This window comes from Palaemon carinicauda, chromosome 21 (assembly GCF_036898095.1).
Source record: "Palaemon carinicauda isolate YSFRI2023 chromosome 21, ASM3689809v2, whole genome shotgun sequence".
NCBI lineage: Eukaryota > Metazoa > Arthropoda > Malacostraca > Decapoda > Palaemonidae > Palaemon > Palaemon carinicauda.
In genome coordinates, this window is record NC_090745.1 from 26,225,287 (window position 1) to 26,246,835 (window position 21,549).

The window sequence follows — 21,549 nt, forward strand, 5'->3', positions numbered from 1 at the left end:
AACAGAAGACGTTCTACTTCGCCTGGTAGACTGCTGCTGAGGATTTCCACAGATATCCAGACATCCTCTTCACAACTTCTTGCAAAAATCCTCTCGGAGTGGGGAGATGTTGGCTGGTCTCCAAATCCTCTCGGAGTGAGGAGATGTTGGGTAGTCTCCGGGCGTGTAATTACAGTGAAGCTACAGCTTGTGGTAGATGTCCATGTGCGGTTGTCTAAGTGAATTGTGTTGTGAAGGGAGTTCTCATGGAGGCTCCGTTAGGAGCTACAGAAGGTCCGGAAACCATTTCGCATGATGCCATAATGGAGCTATAGAGTCCTTGAGAGGTTGACCAATGTTCTGGCCTTTAGTACCCTTCTCATCTGACAAAACAGGGAAAAGGCGTAAACATTGTTGTTGTCCCTATCATTGTTGGAATGTGTCTTGCCAGACAGCATTGGGGTCTGGGACTGGGGAGCAGTGGGCGCCAAAGTTTAAGGGCATTGCAAACGGATCCACGGTTGGAGAACCCCCAAAAGTCTGGACTTTTAAGGATACAGGGTGATCCAAAAACAACTCTGTACACATTATCCAAGATATTCTGCTCAGATTGAAGGGGAGCACATTCCTCTAGCCTGGTATGAAGTGGGCTGATACCAGTACCGAGCAGACCTCGGCAAATCTCAGTATTACTACCGAGATGGGATAAGGGCTGCAAACAAGTTCCTCCTTGCTCATTGATGTGAGCCACTAACGTCGTGTTGTCACTCATCACCACCACTGAGTGGCCCGCCAGGAACTGATGGGACTGTTGAAAGGCCAGAAAGACAGCCTTTCTTAAAGACATTATGTGAAGGTACTTTTAGGACTGACCAGAGGCTTGAGGTCGTGTAGTGCAGCACCTAAGTCCCCCCCCCCCTTCTTTTAATGTGTTTAAACATCGCATCAAGACCGGGGGAAGGACGATAAGATCTACAGACCACCACAGATTCTTGTCTGCCACCCACCACTTCAGGTCCATCTGTTCCTTTGGTCCCATGGGATCAGAATGTCCTGGGAATCGAGGGCCTGATTACAATTGGACTTAGGTCGCCACTGGAGAGATGGAAGCCTGAGGTGGCCATTGGAAACTAGATGAGCCAGGGATGATAGGTGTCCGAGAAAACATAGCCACTTCTGGGCTGAGAATTCTTCCAGTCTCAAGAAAAGGTCTTGCGACCTTTCTCAGCTTTGTTATCCTAATTTTTGATGGGAAGGTTTTGTGGAGATTGGTGTGTAACATCATTCCCAGATATATTAGTCTTCTGAGTGGGAAGCAGGGAAGACTTCGAGGTTTACCAAGATCACTAGATATTGGCAAAACCTCACAAGTTTGTTTCGGGACAGAGGAAAGGTTGCCACAGTGTCTGTTGGTATCCGCCAGTCGTCCAGATAATGGAGAAGGCTGATGCAATCCTTTGAGCCCAGGGTGGTACTCGGGTGAACACTGGTGAAAACTTGGGGTGCTATGGAAAGACCAAAGCACAGTGCCCTGAACTGGTATTTCCCGTTGTCTAGACTGAATCTCCGATACTTCCTTGAAGATGGTTGGTTTTGGACCTGGAAGTATGCATCCTTTAGGTACAGCGTGCATATGAAGACCTGTGGTTTATCGCTTGTCCAACCTTCTCCACCATGGTGTGGACAATGGCCCAAAGGGACACCACCTTTGTGGATCCTTTCACATGGGAATTTGATGACTCTTGGGGGGGGGGCTTGACTGTGGAGGGAGACGACTGAACGGGACACGATACGCAGCGTAAGGACTCTTCCCTGGGAGAGAACTCGGCCTTAACTGATGAAGTGAGTAGGGCAATGCTGGACCTTACCCTGTGCCCTGAAGGGAGAGATGCTATTCCTTAGAACAGCATCGTTCTGGGGAACTGTGACAATGGTCAAGGGTTGGATATCATGGCCACCGTGTAGTTGGAGTGTGCTCAAGAGTAGTCACCTGTCGACAAGCTACTGATAGGGGCTGTCTATAGTCTGCCCTTCATTTTAGTGGATCAGCGTGATGGCAAACGGTGAGCAGCGAGGAGGGTATTGTTTGCCTTCTGATATACAGGGTAACAACGGGCAGAGGGTGACAGTGAGCAGAGAACTGCGAGCTGTCTGTGATCCGCGAATCAGCAATCTGTGAGCCGGAAACGGTGACTGATGAGCAGACGAAGGCTGCCAGGTCAGTCAGCAAGCGGTGATCTGCCATTAATCGGTGTGCTGACTCGACAATCAGCGAGTTGGCGATCAAAGAGGCAAAGGTGCATGAAGAACTGTATACGAGCGGTGCATGTTGAACCGTAGGCGAGCCGCGAACTGTTAGATAAGTCCACGAGCGAGTAACCATTGTTGAATGGCGAATGGTCATGTGCCGACGGGTAATTAAAGGATGAGCGACCAAGTGGCTGTAACTAGCTGGAGTTACGAACCGGAGTTCGTCGATGAACAGGTGACAAGGAGAGTTGGTCTGACGAGGGCCGTACGGCTAGCGAACGACAAGACCAAGGACAGCGAGATCACAGACCAAAGGTGATCAGCGAGATGACAGTGATCAGCGATCGGACATGATTGGCGATCGCTGACTTGCGATCGTTGAGCTTGCAACCATTGAGTTAGCAAGGTACCGTATTAGAGGCCTATAAGACGCACTGGCATATAAGCTGCAAAGAGTCGGAACAGCTGAACGATGATCTGGAGACGGGATAAGCCCTTTGGAAGGGAAAGCATCCTCGGGAGAGGCTCACGAACAAGACCTTGGCGAGTGAAGGCCAGGTCACTTGGGGGTAAGACAGGTCCCACGTGACACGAGTAGTGTTTTCACATTGCTACTACAGGCTGTGAGTAGAGGGGTTGCACTATTTCTTCACCGTTTTCTGCTGTTATTTCAGAAAATTTTACTGTTTTGGAATCCAGGATAATTCTCTCTCTCTCTCGTTATACAATACTTACATATAGATGAAAAAAGCAAAATCAGTTTCCTTCCTTAACAAGTGTTAATTAAATACGACAAAAAATATTATACCATGCATAAATCCATTTCAATCGTAGCTTACTTTACGTCATCCAATTTAATCGGCAAACCATCATTTTTTAGGAAAATTTTATTCTAGAAAATTGCTACTATTTAAAAAGTTAATTGTGCTTCAAGAAAACATTATGTACTTTTGTTTTAATTTTGTAGGTGTTTTAACAATCGAGTATTGGTGACTTAATGTTTTACTTTTCGCTGTGATCAGATCAGCTGATGTCTACCTGCTGCTCTCAAGATTGTGCGCGTACAAATACAGTAACTAAGTATTGTTTATACTATTTCGTAACTTATTCAAAACCTCTATACGGTTATTACAAATGATATCGTTGATCACTAAGCTTCAATTTTATTGAAAATCAATCAATATTTTCCTTACTTTCTGTAATCTCGCACCATCTCTGTCACATCGTAAGTTATAGTGAACACAATTGTTCCAAGACTTTAAAAACTGGGCTAGTACTTTCTTCTCTATTTTTGCAGATGGTTTCATAATTGTGGGGGATACCAGATGACTTATAAATGAAGTTTGGAAAAGTATTTTGGATAGGGAATGGACAATTACCATTCGTAACAGTATAGAATTATCGTAAATTATCATACTGCCATTAGCGGCAGTTTGCTAGTGTTGATCAAACCAAACTAAATGGTTTTCCTTTTAAGGGCAAGATTACCTTTCCTGCCACAACAGCCACAGTTGCCACTATTCCGCAGACGGTGTACACAGTTCCCGAGCAGTAAATGGCAGAGTCCCTGCCATTCGACCCCGTCTACAAATGGACCACTACTACGTTTCACCCAAATGGAGCTCAAGGGAAAAATGCAAGTAGAAAGGGAAAGTCTGGAAGGTGGCCAATCTAGGGGCTGAGGTAATAGAGGCAAGACACAAAGGAGCAGGTCCTTCAAAACAACAATGAGGAGCTTCCGGTAGGGGGGGAGGACTATCACTTCAAGAATCAATGGACATTCAATCCTTGGGCTCACAGCAGTCTCATTAGGACTAGGCTTTACGCTGGAGACAAAAACCACCACAGTTCAAGAAGTTCTTCCAACCCACAACTCCATTCTTGGAGGAATATGTGCAGGTTTTTCTCCAGAAGGGAGTTATCCATTGCACAAAATCCATGAACTTTCACAAACGGCTATTTTAAGTGCCAAAGAAAGATTCGAACACTTGGAACTATTCTGGATTTGTCTCCTCTAAACAAGTTCATTCTTAAGTTCCAGATACAACTATCTAGCAAATACAGCCCATACTACCCCAGAGGGACTACAGTCTCCAATGATCTTACCAACAATTATTGGCATCTTCCGATAGGTCGGCACTTCTCCCCCTACCTTGGTTTCAGACTGGCAAAAAGGCCTATGTATTCAAAGCTATGCCCTTCGGACTCGGCATGGCTGCAAGGATTTTCACATAACTAGTCGAGGCCATTGTTCAACAACTCGAGAACAAAGGTCATGTGATGGTATATCTCGACGACTGGTTAGTTTGGGCTGCAACGAAGTCGAAATGTCTTCTAATTGCTCTGGAAGTCATGAAATTTCTACAATCACTGGGCTTCAAAATCAACCTCGAAAAGTCCAGGCTATCTACTGCTCAAGAATTTCAGTGAGTAGGCCTGCACTGGAACCTGAAGTCATATCCTCTCTCTACCTCAGGGTGAGAGGAAGGAAATAGCAAGTTGTCAGGTGTTTACTTCAATCAAAGACAATCACCAGACGTCATGATGAAAGTCATGGGCTCGCTACAACTTGCAGCGGTGACAAATCCAATCTTAAAGCAAGACTCAAGGATGCTTACAGAACCTGGAGAAGAAAGGCATCAAAAGCTCTGAGATCTTCGCCACAAAATCCTGCCTTCACTGTGCAAGCAGGTGAAGCCGTGGTCAAACACACAGTGCTTGTCGACACGTCCCACTTCAGTTTCTTCCTCCGTCAGTGACAAATCAAACTGACACCTCTGTGCAGGGTTGGGAGGGCTCATACCCTTACCAAGAAGATACAAGGTCAGTGGTCAGTCGCATTTCAAAAATCCCATATAAACATTCAGGAAGCCATGGCAGTGTTCCTTTCTTTGAAGAGACTGAACCCAAAGAAAAAATCACACATCAAATTAGTTATCGACAGCAAGACGATAGTGCACTGCATCAACTGACAGGATTCAAGATCTCCACAGATTAACCATTTAATTTTGGCCATTCTCACTTTGTCAAAGAGAAATTTGCATCTCTCAGCAGTTCACCTAGAAGGGGTTCGCAATGTGACAGCGGACACACTGTCACGATTCAAGCCTCTGGAAATAGAATGGTCTCTAGATGAAAATTCCTTCCGTTTCATTCTGGAGCAAGTCCCAGAACAACAAGTAGATCTCTTTGCCACGAGCTTCAACAAAAGCTTCCCCAGTATGTAGCACCAAATTTAGATCCGGAAGCAGTGGGGATAGATAAGATGTGTCTGGATTGAAACCAGTGGGCTCACATTCATCTTTTTCCACCGTTCAAACTCCTCCTAAAAGTCCTGAACAAACTATGGACCTTCAAGGGGACAGCAGCACTAGTGACCCCAAAATGGCCCCAAGAGCAATTGCTACCGTCTTTTTCTGGATATAAAACCTCACCAGATTCCTCTGCCGACACCAATACTGTCCCAAAATGTTCAACAGAATACAGTCTTCGTTTCCTCCTCGATAACTACATACCAGCTCATGATTTTCTCACCCTAGCTACTAAAAGAAAATTCGTAGTTCGAAGAAAAGGATTTATTTTAAAGAAGAATACAAGTCCACTACTACAAAAAGGCAATACTTGTTTTCTTGGAAAAAGTGGAGAGTTTGTTAAAGAACATAAGCCCTCTTCTATTACTTTGGACTTCTATGTATCATTCTTTATACAACACGAACAAGGTTGGGCCTCTTAGAACTATTTTCTCCTGTAAATCGGCCCTAACCCGACCTATCACTTAGATTTTTGACATAGAACTCCACAGCAACCTGTTCAATAATATCCCAAAGGCTTGTGCTAAATTGAAACCAAAGGCTCCTTCAAATTCCATCTTACGGTCGTTGACCATATATATATGTATATATATAGATATATATATATATATATATATATATATATATATATATATATATATATATATATATATCAAGTCCTGCACTTAGCCTCCTCAATAGATAACTACTCATCTTCTTTACGGGATCTTACTCAAAATTCGATCTTTTTACTTGCTATGGCTTCTGGTGCTAGAGTCGGCGAGATTGTGGCACTATCAAGGTATGATGGCCACATCGAATTCTTAGAATCTAGAAAAGCAAATCTACACCAAGATCCTGCATCCCTGGCTAAAAAATTCCATACAAAACATTGGGGGCCCTGGAAGAACGTTATAATAAAGGAGGACCCTGCTCTGTGACCTGTGGAAAGCCTTAAAGCTTACCTGTTGTAGAGTGAAGCCTTTAAAGGCCAGACAAATTTTAAAAGGGGAACAACAAGATCTAATTTCTCTTTGATTGATTGATTGATTGATTTAAAGTTTTCAGGAATCCTGACACCTGGGGTCATTGACGCTGGTAACATTTAATTTATGTATACAAAAATAAAAAATAAAAATAAAAAATAAAAGTATTCAATTAAAATCATAAAAGTTGAATGTCATAAAAGTTAAATATTTTTCAGAAGACCTGCTTCTGAAATAAATTTAAAAATGCCACTTGCATGGTAGGACACATCATTTCCAAGAATCTTGGCAAGGATGAACCTGCCACCCTCACCTCGAGCCTCAAACAAATATATATTCCTTAAGTTGTTAAAATTGGGGCATTCGGTCAACAAATGCCTTACTGTTAGAGGTACTAAACAGTCGTCACAATACGGTTGGTGTTGGCCCTTCAGCAGAAACTCGTCTCAACCGAGTGTGACCAATACGGAGACGACAAAGAGACTTCTCCCATTTTCGGGGCATCATATTATACCTCCAAGGAGATATGTCATTTGTTATCTCTCGCATTTTATTGCCATCTTGACTATCCCATTGCTGTTGCCATTTATTGCAAACCAATTTCTTGATGTCAAGTAAGAAATCATTACAGGGAATGGGATACCTTCTTGGCAGCAACTCGGATGCAGCCTCCTTAGCCAGTGAATCTGCCTTCTCATTCCCACACACACCTACATGTGCTGGAACCCAACAAAATTGAACTGTTATACCTCTCCGTCAAATAATGAAAAGCCATTCTAAAATCTTTAAAACTAGAGGGTTATTAGAATTAAAAACTTCCATAGCTTGAAGGACACTCCATGCATCACTAAAAATTGTAAAATAACCCTCCTTCTCCAACGCTATTTTCTCAATAGCGGTTAATATGCCATACAGTTCGGCAGTAAATATGGAAGCGGTCAGAGGAAGTGCACCTCTACAATTAAAACCATTACTATGTACTCCAAATCCAACGCCAACATCAGATTTGGAGCCATCAGTATAGATAAAAGTTGATCCTCTATGTTCTTTGACATGTTCATTAGAGACCTGGCTTCTAGGTCTGACATATTCTTCTTATCTCCAACAAAATATTTACAAAAAGATATCTCTGGTAACTTCCATGGAGGCGTTGATGATACCTTGAATGGAAGTACCTTATTTCTAATTATATCCAGACTATTTAATAATCGTTTCACCCGAAAGCCATAAGGTTGAGGAGATTTTGGGTGCAACTCAAAGTATGATGCGTGTCTTACAAGGCTTGCAGTCTGAAACGCTAGAGAGTTAGGAGTCTTTGCAATCTAAACCAATACCGAAGAATGGAAGACATTCGGTAAAGGTCTAAAGGTAACTCTCCAGCATCAACAAGGAGACTTGGGATAGGCGAGGTTTTAAAAGCTCCAGTATTATTATTATTATTATTATTACTATCCAAGCTACAACCCTAGTTGGAAAAGCAAGATGCTATAAGCCCAGGGGCTCCAACAGGGAAAATAGCTCAGTGAGGAAAGGAAATAAGGAAATAAATAAATGAAGAGAACAAATTAACAATAAATCATTCTAAAATAAGAAACGTCAAAACAGACATGTCATATAATAAACTATCAACAACATCAAAAACAAATATGTCATAAATAAACTATAAAAAGACTATGTCTGCCTGGTCAACAAAAAAGCATTTGCTCCAACTTTAAACTTTTGAAGTTCTACTGATTCAACCACCCGATTAGGAAGATCATTCCACAACTTGGTCACTGCTGGAATAAAACTTCTAGAGTACTGCGTAGTATTGAGCCTCGTGATGGAGAAGGCCTGGCTATTAGAATTAACTGCCTGCCTAGTATTACGAACAGGATAGAATTGTCCAGGGAGATCTGAATGTAAAGGATGGTCAGAGTTATGAAAAATCTTATGCAACATACATAATGAACAATCTAATACCTGCATGATGTATCGAGTCTAATATTTTTAACCGGCTTGGAGTGGCTGAAGAATATACCTCACAACCATAACTAATTTTGGAAAAAATCAAGGCCTTGTATAATTTTAAAATAGTATTGCGGTCTGCCCCCACGATGTATGGGACAATACTTTTAAGATATTCAGAGCTTCAACACATTTAGCTTTTAATGCTTTTAAGTGAGAAACCCATGTAAGCCTACAATCAAATATCAAACCTAAAAATTTAGCTTCTCTTGCACATGGTATCCGTTGACCTTTAATGTATATATCCGGGTCTGGATGTACTCCCCGGATACGACAAAAATGGACAACGGTAGTTTTACTTGTCGAGAACTTAAATCCATTCATGTAAGCCCATGGGATAATTTTATCAATAGAGTTGGATTTTTCTCTCAACCATTGCCATTCTAGTGCCAGCAAATGATATTGCGAGATCATCCACAAATAATGTTGAGAGAACATCCTGGGGAATGGCTGAGGATATCCCATTAATTGCTAGTGCAAAAAGGGTTACACTCGGCACACTACCCTGAGGAACTCCTTCTTCCTGGCACTTACTCTCTGATAGAGTTTCCCCCACTCTCACTTGAAAAACTCTACGTGAAAGAAATGCCTGAATAAATAGTGGCAGCTCTCCTCTCAATCCCAATTCATGAATGGTTTTAAGTATACCATATCTCCATGTGGTATCATATGCCTTTTCAAGGTCAAAAAATACTGTAACATGGTGCTGTTTGGAAGCAAAGGCTTCACAAATGGAAGACTCTAGTCGTATCAACACGTCAGTCGTTGAGTGCATTTTTCGGAATCCACATTGAATCGGTGATAAAATACCTTTCTTTTCAAGGTACCACATCAGTCTTGTATTGACCATCTTCTCCATGATTTTACATAAACAAGATGTCAATGCAATAGGACGATAGTTTGCTGCTAAAAACTTGTCTTTACCGGGTTTTAAAATCTGTTTTGTGCGAGCGATTACAAGGCTAATTTTGTGGACTAGTGCAATTTTTAATCTAAACTGTCTCCCTTGTTTCTACATCTGATTCTGATAAGTCAAAATCTACTGACTATTAATGTTAAGTCCTGACTCACTTACAGAACGTGCATAAAACAATATGTATTACCGTATATTTTCGTGTAGAAGGCAACCTTTATATAAGACGAGGTACAAAATTAGAGCAAAATTTCATGAACTTATCTCATATCGGTAGTATAAGACGACAGCTCAATCATAAAACCATCTGTGTATAGCCTAGGCTAGCTTTTGCAACACAAGGTATCTTATGAAATACGGGTTATGTAAAGATGATATTAATTACTGTATCCTTATAAATTCAAAATAAATGAAATAAAGCAAATCCTTTATTGTTTTCCTAGAACACACGTCACCTAGCTGGCATTGTTTTGTATACGCTTATCAGCTGCTCACGTACGAAATGCCCGTTCCTCCTCTTTTTCTTCTTGTTTTATGTTCTTTGATGCTCTTTGCGAGTTTATTATAAAAGCATGGGATAATGTAAAGGTGGAAAGTGTCATAAAATAATATTAAAAATGCGGGATCTCAAATGCTATGGATGGCAGTGAAGACTATTTATTGTACAAATGCGACGACGAAGCCAAAGTCGACTCACTGGAACCGGACTGGAATCCTTACGATGATGGCGTATATGATAAATCTCGTGATATGTTCGAACAGCTTTTCAAAACGGTGATAATTGTGAGGAGTTTTATGGGTTTTAGATATATACATGTCACAGGTTTGATGCTTAATATTGATTTAGAAATAAAATTTTACAATTTTTTAAGTTTTAAATGCAATACTGTAATGTACCGTAATTTTTATTGAGAAATAAAGGTTTTACCGTTTTTAATCCAAAATTGTTATTTACAGCTAAAAATAATATTTTTTAAATAAATAAATAAATATAATGTCCTATGTTTTTACTATTGTAATTAACACTAGCATCAAAATTACTGAAATGTTAGCGAGAGAAAACGTTGCTACCAACGCAACCTATACTCGATGTTTACATTTGCTCAGCTGTGCTCGTAAGGTTAAAAGTTGGTATCTGATATGGAATTAATCCTCGAATTTATCATTTATGCCATTTTTGTAGATATGCCAATAATATATACGGTAAAAATGGTTTTATTACTTTCATTATACATTTATATATTAACGTAAATCATTTCATGTGTCGGTGGTTATCGCACCTCAACCTAGGCTAACCTACAGATAAACCTAACAGAATTCAAGGTGGGATTTTTATAACGGTAGTATAAGACGACCCCCCCCATTTTTAATGGTTAAATTTTGGAATATAGGGTCGTCTTATACGCGGAAATATACGTTATTTGTCAGAACAGGAGCAATGATATAATGTTCAAATGCGAGTGAAGTGAGCCACGGTGGAGTAAGGAGCAGTAAATGAAAAATGTCTTAGTACATTGCCAAAATAAAAATCTTTAGAGGAGAGTGTTCGATAGGAAACTGGGCTGTGGGGAAAAAAAAAAAAAAAAAAATAATAATAATAATGGTGCGAGAGGTAACTGTGGTACTTAGCCCGTGATACTCTCCCCCACTTATTTTTGTATGAGAAAAATATTTCATTTGTTTTCTTGCAGGTTTCTGCAACTATTCTCTTCCATAATTTGTTATTTTCCATTTTATACTACCCAAATCTCGATCCCACCTGGGGTTTCCCCAACACAGTTGGGTGGTGGGAATCTGAGGTAAATTGATAGAAAAACACACATTTCTAACAAAACCCCCTTCCCAAGGGACAGAGGAGGTAACCTGGGACTGGGTGTGCAAAAACAGGATAAAACATGATTAACACTTTCAAGATTTGTAAAAGGCCACAGAAACTAACAAACCCACTTAACCTAACCTGGTAATTACCAGGTCACAGCTAGCCAGTGGGGGCAGGAAGCTTCAGGAACCCCTTCGCAGGCCACAGACCTAGTCGGGGGGGAAGCCCCAAACCCCCTTCCCAAGTGACAGACATAACCAACTAGGTCACAAATAAAATTAATTCACAAATAAATCCTTACATTAGGATAAAGTGAATCCCTAATATTACATTATGATTGAAATGTGGAAAGTCGAGGTTCCTCGGGGTCTCCTGCCACCTTGAGGTGGTGTTGTGGAGAGTAGAAGTGACTGGCGGTGATGAAGTGGTGCAATAATGAAGCCTTTGGGTAACAAGTAATAAAAACTTGGAAAAATATTAACGGAAATACCCAGACTTATTACAAGGGCTTTCAATCCATTCCTTCACTTCCCTCCAGAGGCATTCAATATTTCAATTAAGATTGCTTGGGTCTAAGGGGTCGGCGAAGTGTTCCGAGTGATTAATGGTCCTGTGCTCATAGCCCAGCTATTGAAAAATGTGCTGGTCTTACGTAAACAAGTCAGAATCGCACTTGGGACACCTTAACCTTGAGGGATAACACAAGTAGTTTTTAAAAAATTATTCATTATACAGAACCAGGAGTACTTTGATAATCACCACGAAACTTTATTATAACAGCGAAATAGCCGAAAAACGAGCCGTTACACTTTTGTACGTTAGGGTGTATAAGCTACACCCGACACGTAACAGCTACAAGAAACTGAAAGGCATTATAGAGATGTAAGAACAAAAAAACATTGATGGATCTGTCCACTGCCCTTTAGTTGATGTTACCTTTCCCTCCTTTTTATTATATGATGTAAAACACTAATATCTGGCAATTAAATCTTTCCTCCAGTTGCAAGGAGATTGGTTGAGGAATCTACTTGTATCTACGTTACCAAGATAAGCCTAACTAATATGCTAGAATCCCACACAATTTGAGGAAAAAAAAATTCAATCATCAATCAATAATATGGAAATCATCCTTTGACAACTCATGACGCATCAAGAGAATGGATGCGTAGTGCCAGTTGGGTTGAAGCTTAAACATTAGTTTCCAGCTATGCTGAAATCTTACTCCTGTTAATGGTCAAAGGTTTGTAATATAAGAACAAATAAATTTTTTTTTAATAGTTATGAACGGGAAAACTTTCCTACTATAAAAGTTTTACCCTACAGAAAAACGCCAATTTTCTTCGAAAATAACACATTTTCACTGTATTTAAATAAATGAATATATATATAATATATATACAGTAATATATATATATATATATTATATATATATATATATATATATATATATATATATATATATATATATATATATATATATATATATACACATACAGTATGCATGCTGATAATGGAGGAAGCCCCCAGTGGGAAACCGGGGATTTGTTCTACGAAACTTTTTTATTCACTCCCATTTGTTCCTTTGTACAAGCGTGTTAACCAATTTTAGAACTTCTGCGCATAAACTCTACCTCCCTTTATTTTGACCAATAGGATTACTTGTTTTCTTATAAGGCCGCCTCATTTTTACCTGTGACATTCAAGTATTTGACCCTTCTAATACCCTATTATGTATTCGTTGTTGCAATATCCACGTATAGGGGGCCTACACGATTCTTTTTAAAACATTCAAGTATACTAGGAACGAGAATTTATGCTTCTAATACCTTTTGCATGCATTCGTTGATGCAATACCCACGTGTATATTTCTCATTTTATCAAGTTTACAGTAGTTTCCTAAGTTATTACATTTTAATGTATTCCCAGAAATATTCTTTTCTTCACTTATCTTACTAATTGTTCATCATCTCTTTTTTCCTAGTTATTGCTGTATTACATTTTTTTTTTTTACATTTCAAATACTTGCTTTGAACGAGCTTACCCTTCCAGTTCACTTTACAGACACCGTAGTTACTCCAATGCTTCTGTTAACCCATCAAGTAACAATATGTATGGAAACTTATATGGAGAGGTATATTTCCCCCTTTCCCTTGTTATCACCAAGTGCTTCTATCCAGTCCTATACAAATCTTAATACAGGTAGTGTGTTTCACCAAGTGTAACTAACATGTTTCTGAAATCGCATAATGTTATATCACAAAAATTAGTGCCCGAAGTGTCATTCTTGGTTATCTTACAGGGAAGGGAAACACCTTTTGACGGCTTGATCATAAAGCAAGTCATAATTTGTTTTCGTTGAATTTTGAGGTCTGAGTTTTAGATCTATAACCACCAAAAAATAAGAACCAATTAAGGGGGGTGCACAGCCTAGCATATACCGCTTGCCAGTACATAGTATAATTATTTAAAACATAATAATCACACATTGATGATAGCGTTCCCACGTCAACATTAACGCTTGCCAGTACATACAAAGCTTTGTTTATTTTTTTAGCGAGCGAAGCCAGCACACGGCGAAGCAAGAACCATTAGATTTAAGGTAAAACATTTGGAACAGAAATTGTTTTCTCCTGAAGTAAATACAGTAATGTGATCTCAATTTTGAATATTTCAATTATACAGTTTTAGTGAGTGTGCAGTGGGGAACAAAGTAGTCGAACTGGTTCTGTTTGTTTACGATTGAAACTTTGGTCAAATTCGGTGAAATCATGTTACAGTATTTGGGTAAATATATTTTTCCTACTCACTATCTTGTGTTTTATGCATTTCTGACCAAGATTAATGGGAAAAACCACCAGTTCATATTTTGGATCCCCCTTATTATAAGAAACTTATGGGGGACCCCAGTGGGACACCGTGGTTTTTTTTTGGTGGGGAAATATCATAAAAGTGATTTGCAGCAATAATAATGGTCGGAAATGCAAAATAAGCCCAAGATGACCAGTTGGAAAAATATATGGTTCTGTAAAAGGTTGAAAACATGCCAAAACATGATAACCACAAACCCACCTAACCTAGTACAGTAGTTCCCAGGTCATAACCCCTACCCAGGGGGGCAAGCTTCCTGAACCCCCCTTCCCAGGTCACAACCCCTATCAGGGGGCGAGCCCCCAGACACCCTTTCCCAGGTCACAACCCCTAGCCGGGGGGTGGGGGGGGGCCAGCCCCAACACCCTTTCCCAGGTCACAACCCCTAGCCAGGAGGGGGGGGGGCATCCCCCAACACCCTTTCCCAGGTCACAACCCCTAGCCAAGGGGGGGGGGGGCAAGCACCAACACCCTTTCCAAGGTCACAACCCCTAGCCGAGGGAACAAGCCCGACCTCTCTTTCCAAGGTCACAACCACTAGCCGAGGGGACGAGCCCCCGGGACCCCACTTCCCAGGTCACAATCACTAGCCAGCCTCCCGTTCCCAAGTCACAAACTAAAAGCAAATCGCAAATAAATCCTTACGTTATGGTAAAGTAAAGCACAAATAATTCCTTACCTTATGATTGACACCATCGCCTTAAATGCACAGATTGATTGATTGATTTAAAGTTTTCAGGCATCCTGACATCTGGGGTCATTGACGCCGTAAATGCACAGAAAGCTCCCCAAACCATGGGAGAAAATGCATGCGCAATAAGTCCCCGTCAGTATCTCAGATGTAAACAATGGACTTAAAAAAAACATACTTCACATTTTAATACTGATATGCAAGTTATTATGCCCCAGCCCCTATTACACATATAGGGAAAAATACCAAACTAGCCAGCACCTGTCCATTTCTTATAGCTTATTCCAGTTCCTCTAGAAATTAAGAGTATCATATTTACCGGTATTTGTTTACAAGACCACGCTCTCTATTTTCCCCTTAATTATGCAGTCATGCGGCTCTCCTCTTCTTGTACAGTAATTATGATGTTCTTTAAAAGCTGGGAAAGCGAAAAATGGCAAGATTTGTTGAGCAAGGGGGAGGGGTTATAAAAAAAACTATCGGTTTCCTCACTAAACGACCTGGAACTGACATCGTCAGCATAGTCAACCAAACAGAAGTTTGTGATGCCAGCGTGCATTTGATACATATACTGTATATTCAAAATATATATTTAATTAAAATGGAGTGATTATTCGAAAGTGTCACTATTTATGAATTGTATATTTTATGGACACTAGAGTAATTACTCCCTTTTTAATTTAGTATATACTTTGAATATATATCAAATGCACGCTGGCATCACAAACTTCTGTTAGGGACGATGTTGACATTAGTTCCCGGTGTGACGGTCTGAACGATCCCCCGGTCTCAAAATTCTCCTTGATAATCTGCGCATGCGCGAACATTACCGTTTGCCAGTGCATAGAAGGTTGATGGGTTAACGTCTAGGAGAGGGCCGCATGAAGATATCACTGATATTCAATTTATTTTTACTAGAATATGTAGGAATGTATGTATATAATGGTATACCAGTGAGATAATTTAGTGAAAATCAATAATAGTCGAAATATCGACGATCAAACTCACGCTACTCTTGTCTTCCTCCCAGATTTTTCTAAGTCTGTTGTTATTGTTGACTGTGTCTTATTTTTGCTCAAATGAGCCCTGTAACCACTATAATCCGCAGACAAACTAGTCCACTATGACGTCGTCACGTTTGGCCAATCACAGTGCGACAATACATTTTCTTTCCCAATGACTTCTTCACGTTTGGCCAATCACAGTGCGACAATACATTTTCTTACCAATCACAGTGCGACAATACATTTTCTTACCCAGCCATTTTATTTCGTTCCTAGACATGGAGGCCGTAGCAAGCACGTCATCTGATATTGCACAAGAAGTTGAAACTCCATCTTCTTGTCCTGACTGTTTCCTCAGTTACAATGAATTTGTTCTTACTTATTCGGGGTTATATTGAAAAACTAGTGGATTTGTGCCAGAGAGAGAATTTAATTTTACAAAATAAAAATTGTCCTGCATATCAGGGAACCTTCGCAATGGCTTCACGTTTTCCTCAAAGCAGCAGCACATCTTTATCAACCAACAGGTTAAGGTAAGCTTCATTAATTTATGGAGTATATTATAATGGTGATAGTATAACGATGTATACAGCAGTACCATCACTTTGGATTTGGTTTGATGGATGTGTTAGGTAGTGTCCTTAAGGGGGGGGGGGGGGTCGCAGTGGGGGGGGGTTCTTTTCAAGGGTTATTATTGGACGATTCATTGGTCTCTCAGTCTTGTTTCAAGGATCTGTTTTTCGTGCAATATAACATTGTAAACGATAGTATTTTGTTTTTTTCCCTATTTCATTATGGGAGAAACCCGTGATTGTCGTTTGTTTTCGGTTTTCAAAAGTTCCGGTTTCTATATTTTCAGCACACGTCACTTAACTGTCATGGATCCTCCGGTACGGTTGTGTGAAATATGTCGTTATTCCTATTTTGATGTGATCGGCCGATTTCATGGGAATTATAATGGAACTCCTGAAGTAGTGAATCGTTTTCTAAGGGAGCATTCCGTATTACGTTTAAGTGTCCAGTGTGGTAAATGTGATTCGCCTTTACATTTTCGTGAGGATAGACATGTGTGGTATTGTACCAAATCTGTAAAGGAGGGTCAACCACAACCTTCCACATCTTCATCGTCATCTTCCGTTTAAGGTAAGAAGTGATTTAACAAAATATATATATTCAAATTTACCCCTGGTTAAAGGGGGGGGGGTCCGGTAGGGGTACAGGGCCCCTAGGTTAGGTTAGGTGGGTTTGTTAGGTTCTGTGGTGCCCTGAAAATTACTGTGGCCTTAAGGGGGGGTCGCAGGCCCCCCCGGTAGGGGTACAGGGCCCCTAGGTTAGGTTAGGTGGGTTTGTTAGGTTCTGTGGTGCCTTGAAAATTACTGTGGCCATAAGGGGGGGTCGCAGGGGGGGCGAAGCCCCCCCCCCCGGTAGGGGTACAGGGCCCCTAGGTTATGTTAGGTGGGTTTGTTAGGTTCTGTGGTGCCCTGAAAATTACTGTGGCTTTAAGGGGGGGGGTCGCTGGGGGGCCCTACCCCCCTCCCCCCGGCAGGCCTAGTTAGGGGTATGGGGGAGGGGTGCTGGAACATTAATTATTCATTTATTGCAAATATCATTCAATGCCCCAACACCCTCCCCCCCCTTCCCCCACCCAAAACCCCGGTTCCCAAAGGGTGTCCCCCATAATTGGTGGGATGAACTAGGGTATACATAGTAAATCTCTAAATCGGTTGGTTTGCTGTCAAAATAAACGTTAAATTCATTGAAACCACACTATTTCTGATGCAACAAATATATTTTTATTGCATTTTTCCAAATTTGGCCGAAACTAAAAATTTACCCAAAGGGTTAATACATTCGACCAGGTATCGGTATACCATTACCTATTAATAATCTTGAAAAAATAAAAGATAACCTTAAATATTTCAAATAAATATAAGTTTCATAAAAATTATAACAAACCACAAATGGTAGCAACGGTTAATACATTTAACAAAGATATAAATCATAGTGACATACACGGAACCATCCCGTATACTCCATTAGCCTGACAACGACCAACATATTCAAGGTAACTTAAAGGTTGTCTGATCAAAATACGGGATACTTCATAAAGTAAATCTCAAAATGAGTCATCCTTGTAGTAAATGACATTCAGCTTGCCTTCAAGGGGCCTTAACTCTACAGCTTTAAAAAATTAAGTCAAAAGTCGAGGATAACACTTACCGGCTGTTGTTTAGTCTTGCAGCTCGTCTTGATTTTCAAATTTGAACTTCTGTAGGTGTCCAGTTCTAGATACTATTGCAATCGAACACAAAACATAACTCGAATTCGATAACGTGCACTTCACTATACACAAAATAACAACTTATATCGATTACCGAAATAGCCGATGCCAAAACTCTTTCAACTACGACAGCCAAACCTAAGAACCTTCCGCATTCGGGACCGCGCTTTCAGGAACTGTGTGAACGTGACGGCAAAGAACAAACTTCGTATTTGACAGTCTTCCTAAAAGTAGTAAATTGCGATAGTTTCATGCTAATTTTATATTAATTTACATCACATATTATGTCTTACATTCCATATCATAATGCATATATAAATTACTTGTTAATTCAATAACCATGGAAGTAACACCCAAAATGTAAAAAAAAAAGTTGATCACTAATTTGCATGCAACATACTTGGTAGTACTGTGGTCAATACTTTTTTAAAATATAAAAAAAAATGTAATATTTTTCTTTCAGTTTATTTCTTTTTCATAAAAAGAAAACTTGCTGTAAAGTGAATATGGAACACAACATTTAATTCATCAGACTCAAATTTAAGGCAACGTACAGTACTGTGAGTCTGTGACATGATGGTAGGCTCCATTCGAACCAACATGTGGCCCCCGTTTATTTGTCAGTTACATTATTATTATTATTATTATTATTATTATTATTATTATTATTATTATTATTATTATTATAATCATAATTATTATTATTATTATTATTATTATTATTATTATTATTTTCTACAAACGGTAATTACAAGCATTGATGTATATTTCAGTATCCTATTTCAATACACTTGTTGCGACTAGAATCCGTTAACCGATATGCCATGTGTAATTGCAAATAATCATGCTTTCGCCAGCTTATTTTCATGGAATATATATATATATATATATATATATATATATATATATATATATATATATATATATATATATATATATATATATATATATATATATACACATAATGGATCAGTTTTGCTTTATAATTAGCCAAAAAACTTAACAAGAAAGGGTAGGTGTGGTCCCGTAGTGGTAAACAATGGAGATATCATAATCATCTTAGGCATCCATAGGGTCTCTGCAGAGTTCCTTCAGCCTCTGAATACATTGATGAATTCTTGAAAGTATTAAATTGTAGCTTACGCTGTACCAGGTCGGTTTTGAGGGTCCAAGTGTGTGTTACAGTCCTCATAGTTTATGTCAGGTTAATCAGTGATACTAAATACTGTGAGAGAAAAAATCCCAGAATCAGCAAGAGTTTTTTTCTCTTATGGGCTACCTTGGCGTAAGAGCCCATGACCGCACCTTTTATGCAGGCTGATTTAATAGCACTAGTAATAAAGATAATATATGAATAAGTTATATGGTTTCCTAAATGATGTAACGGGAAAGAAACCCTTCCAGACTGGTATAGCAACCAAGAATATCAAAGGTGCCAGAATATGTAATTCTTGAACAACTACTTAGTCATTTAGAAAGAATCGAAGCATGGCCAAACAACCAGTCAGCATACAAGCAATTATGTTCTACAGAGACAGTTATATACCTGTTGCAAATGGTCTGCTGGAAATGATGGAGGAGGACAAATGCGAAATTCTTGATATTACTCGTCTTAGGACTGCTTCTGATACGGTTGTCCATGAACTGCTACTAAATGGCTTAGGGTCATTTTATATTGAAGTAAAAAGCCTTTGGGTACCTAAAAGATTACTTGGATAATAGAAACTACTGCGTACGAATTGAAAACTCTTACTCATCATATGAACCATGAAAGAGAAGGGTACCCCAGGGTAGAGTAATAGGCCCAATCTTATTTTGTACAACAGATTCCCAGAGACATGAAGTGGAATTTAAAATATATGTAGATGGTACACAATTTTACTTCTCCATAAATTACATTGATGGTATCGCTGAAACTCTTAATAGTGTTAAGGAATGATATAATAACAAAAACTAGATGAAAATAAAACAGAGATCATAGTAGTAGGGAAGGAAAACAAGAAACTCGGGTGACATCCAAGTGAATATTACTGATAACCTGGTCCTGATATCTTAGCATACATGAGATATCAGATTTTTTTAGGAGAATCCTGCAAATGATGATACAAGCACAAAATCTAGTTGATTGGTCAATTAGAAATCTAAGATTACAGCCATTTTTTGAGATGGCCACCAAATTAGTCACCCGATTTTTTTTTCTTTTTCTTTTTTTTTGGAAGAAATACTTGTAGTCGTCCGATTTGCATGAGCTGATTATATCTTAAAACCTGTTGAAATAGATATTAATGTCAATATAGCAAAATGACACAAAATTTTCAAGATTTTTTTTTGAGCAAAGGGTCATATTTTTTAGGATTCTGCTATTTTTTTCCAAGATGGCTAGTAGATTGTCCGTTTTTCATTTCGTGAGCTTTGCACCACAATGTTCAAACCATGCTATTATTATTATTATTATTATTATTATTATTATTATTATTATTATTATTATTATTATTATTTTTATTATTATTATTATTATTACTTGCTAAGCTACAATCCTAGTTGGAAAAGCAGGACGCTATAAGTCCAGGGGCCCCAACAGGTAAAATAGCCCAGTGAGGATAGGAAACAAGGAAAAATAAAATGATTTAGGAGTAATAACACTAAAATGAATATTTATATAAACTATAAAAACTTTAACAAAACAGGAGGAAGAGAAATTAGATAGAAGTGTGCCTGAGTGTACCCTCAAGCAAGAGAACTGTGACAGGCCGAGAGAAGGTTGTGACTCAAAGGCAGGATGGAAGCAACTGAGTGAGTTTATTGTAGAACACTCTCCTTTATATATAAAATCTCAAAGCAACAAGAATTTTCATGTTAAAAAATCGACACTGTTACAGAGGAGAAAAGCAGACATGTTTATTCTGGTTCTTTTTAGTGCAAGGGAAGAGTGAAGATACAAGCATAAAATGAACTATGTACGATCGTGTGACACACGGTTGGTACAGAACTTTATAACCCAAGGCAGCGGAAGACCATGGTACAGAGGCTATGGCACTACCTAAGACTAGAGAACAATGGTTTGATTTTGGAGTGTCCTTCTAGAATAGCTGCTTACCATAGGTATAGACTCTTCTACCATTACCAAGAGGAAAGTAGCCACTGAACAACCGCAGTGTAGTAGTTAACCTCTTGAGAAAAGAAGAATTGTTTGGTAATTTCAGTGATGTCAAGTGTATGAGGAAAGAGGAGAATATGCAAAGAATAGGCCAGCCTATTCTGTGTGTGTCTGTGGAGAATATTTTTTAATTAATTAAGTGTTGAGAGGGAGCTTGTTGCTCCAAGAAAGTCTCCCTACGTCAGTTACTCAAAGATCAACAGGGGACGATAAAGAGCACTTATACTCAGGGCACAAACACCCTTCTAATAACCCTCACTCTTAAATGCAAAAAGGAAATTGTACGGTCCAGAGGCTGGAGAAC

At 39.3% G+C, this 21,549-nt stretch overlaps 1 long non-coding RNA gene across 1 annotated transcript in view; it reads right to left on the reverse strand.

Moving 5' to 3' along the window:
* LOC137614649 (uncharacterized) overlaps positions 1–18,222 on the reverse strand; it is a 103,483-nt gene extending 85,261 nt beyond the window's left edge. The window contains exon 1 of the long non-coding RNA XR_011039118.1: positions 18,028–18,222. This is a non-coding gene — a long non-coding RNA (uncharacterized lncRNA). The remainder of the gene's footprint in view (positions 1–18,027) is intronic.
* Between the last annotated feature and the right edge of the window lie 3,327 nt (positions 18,223–21,549).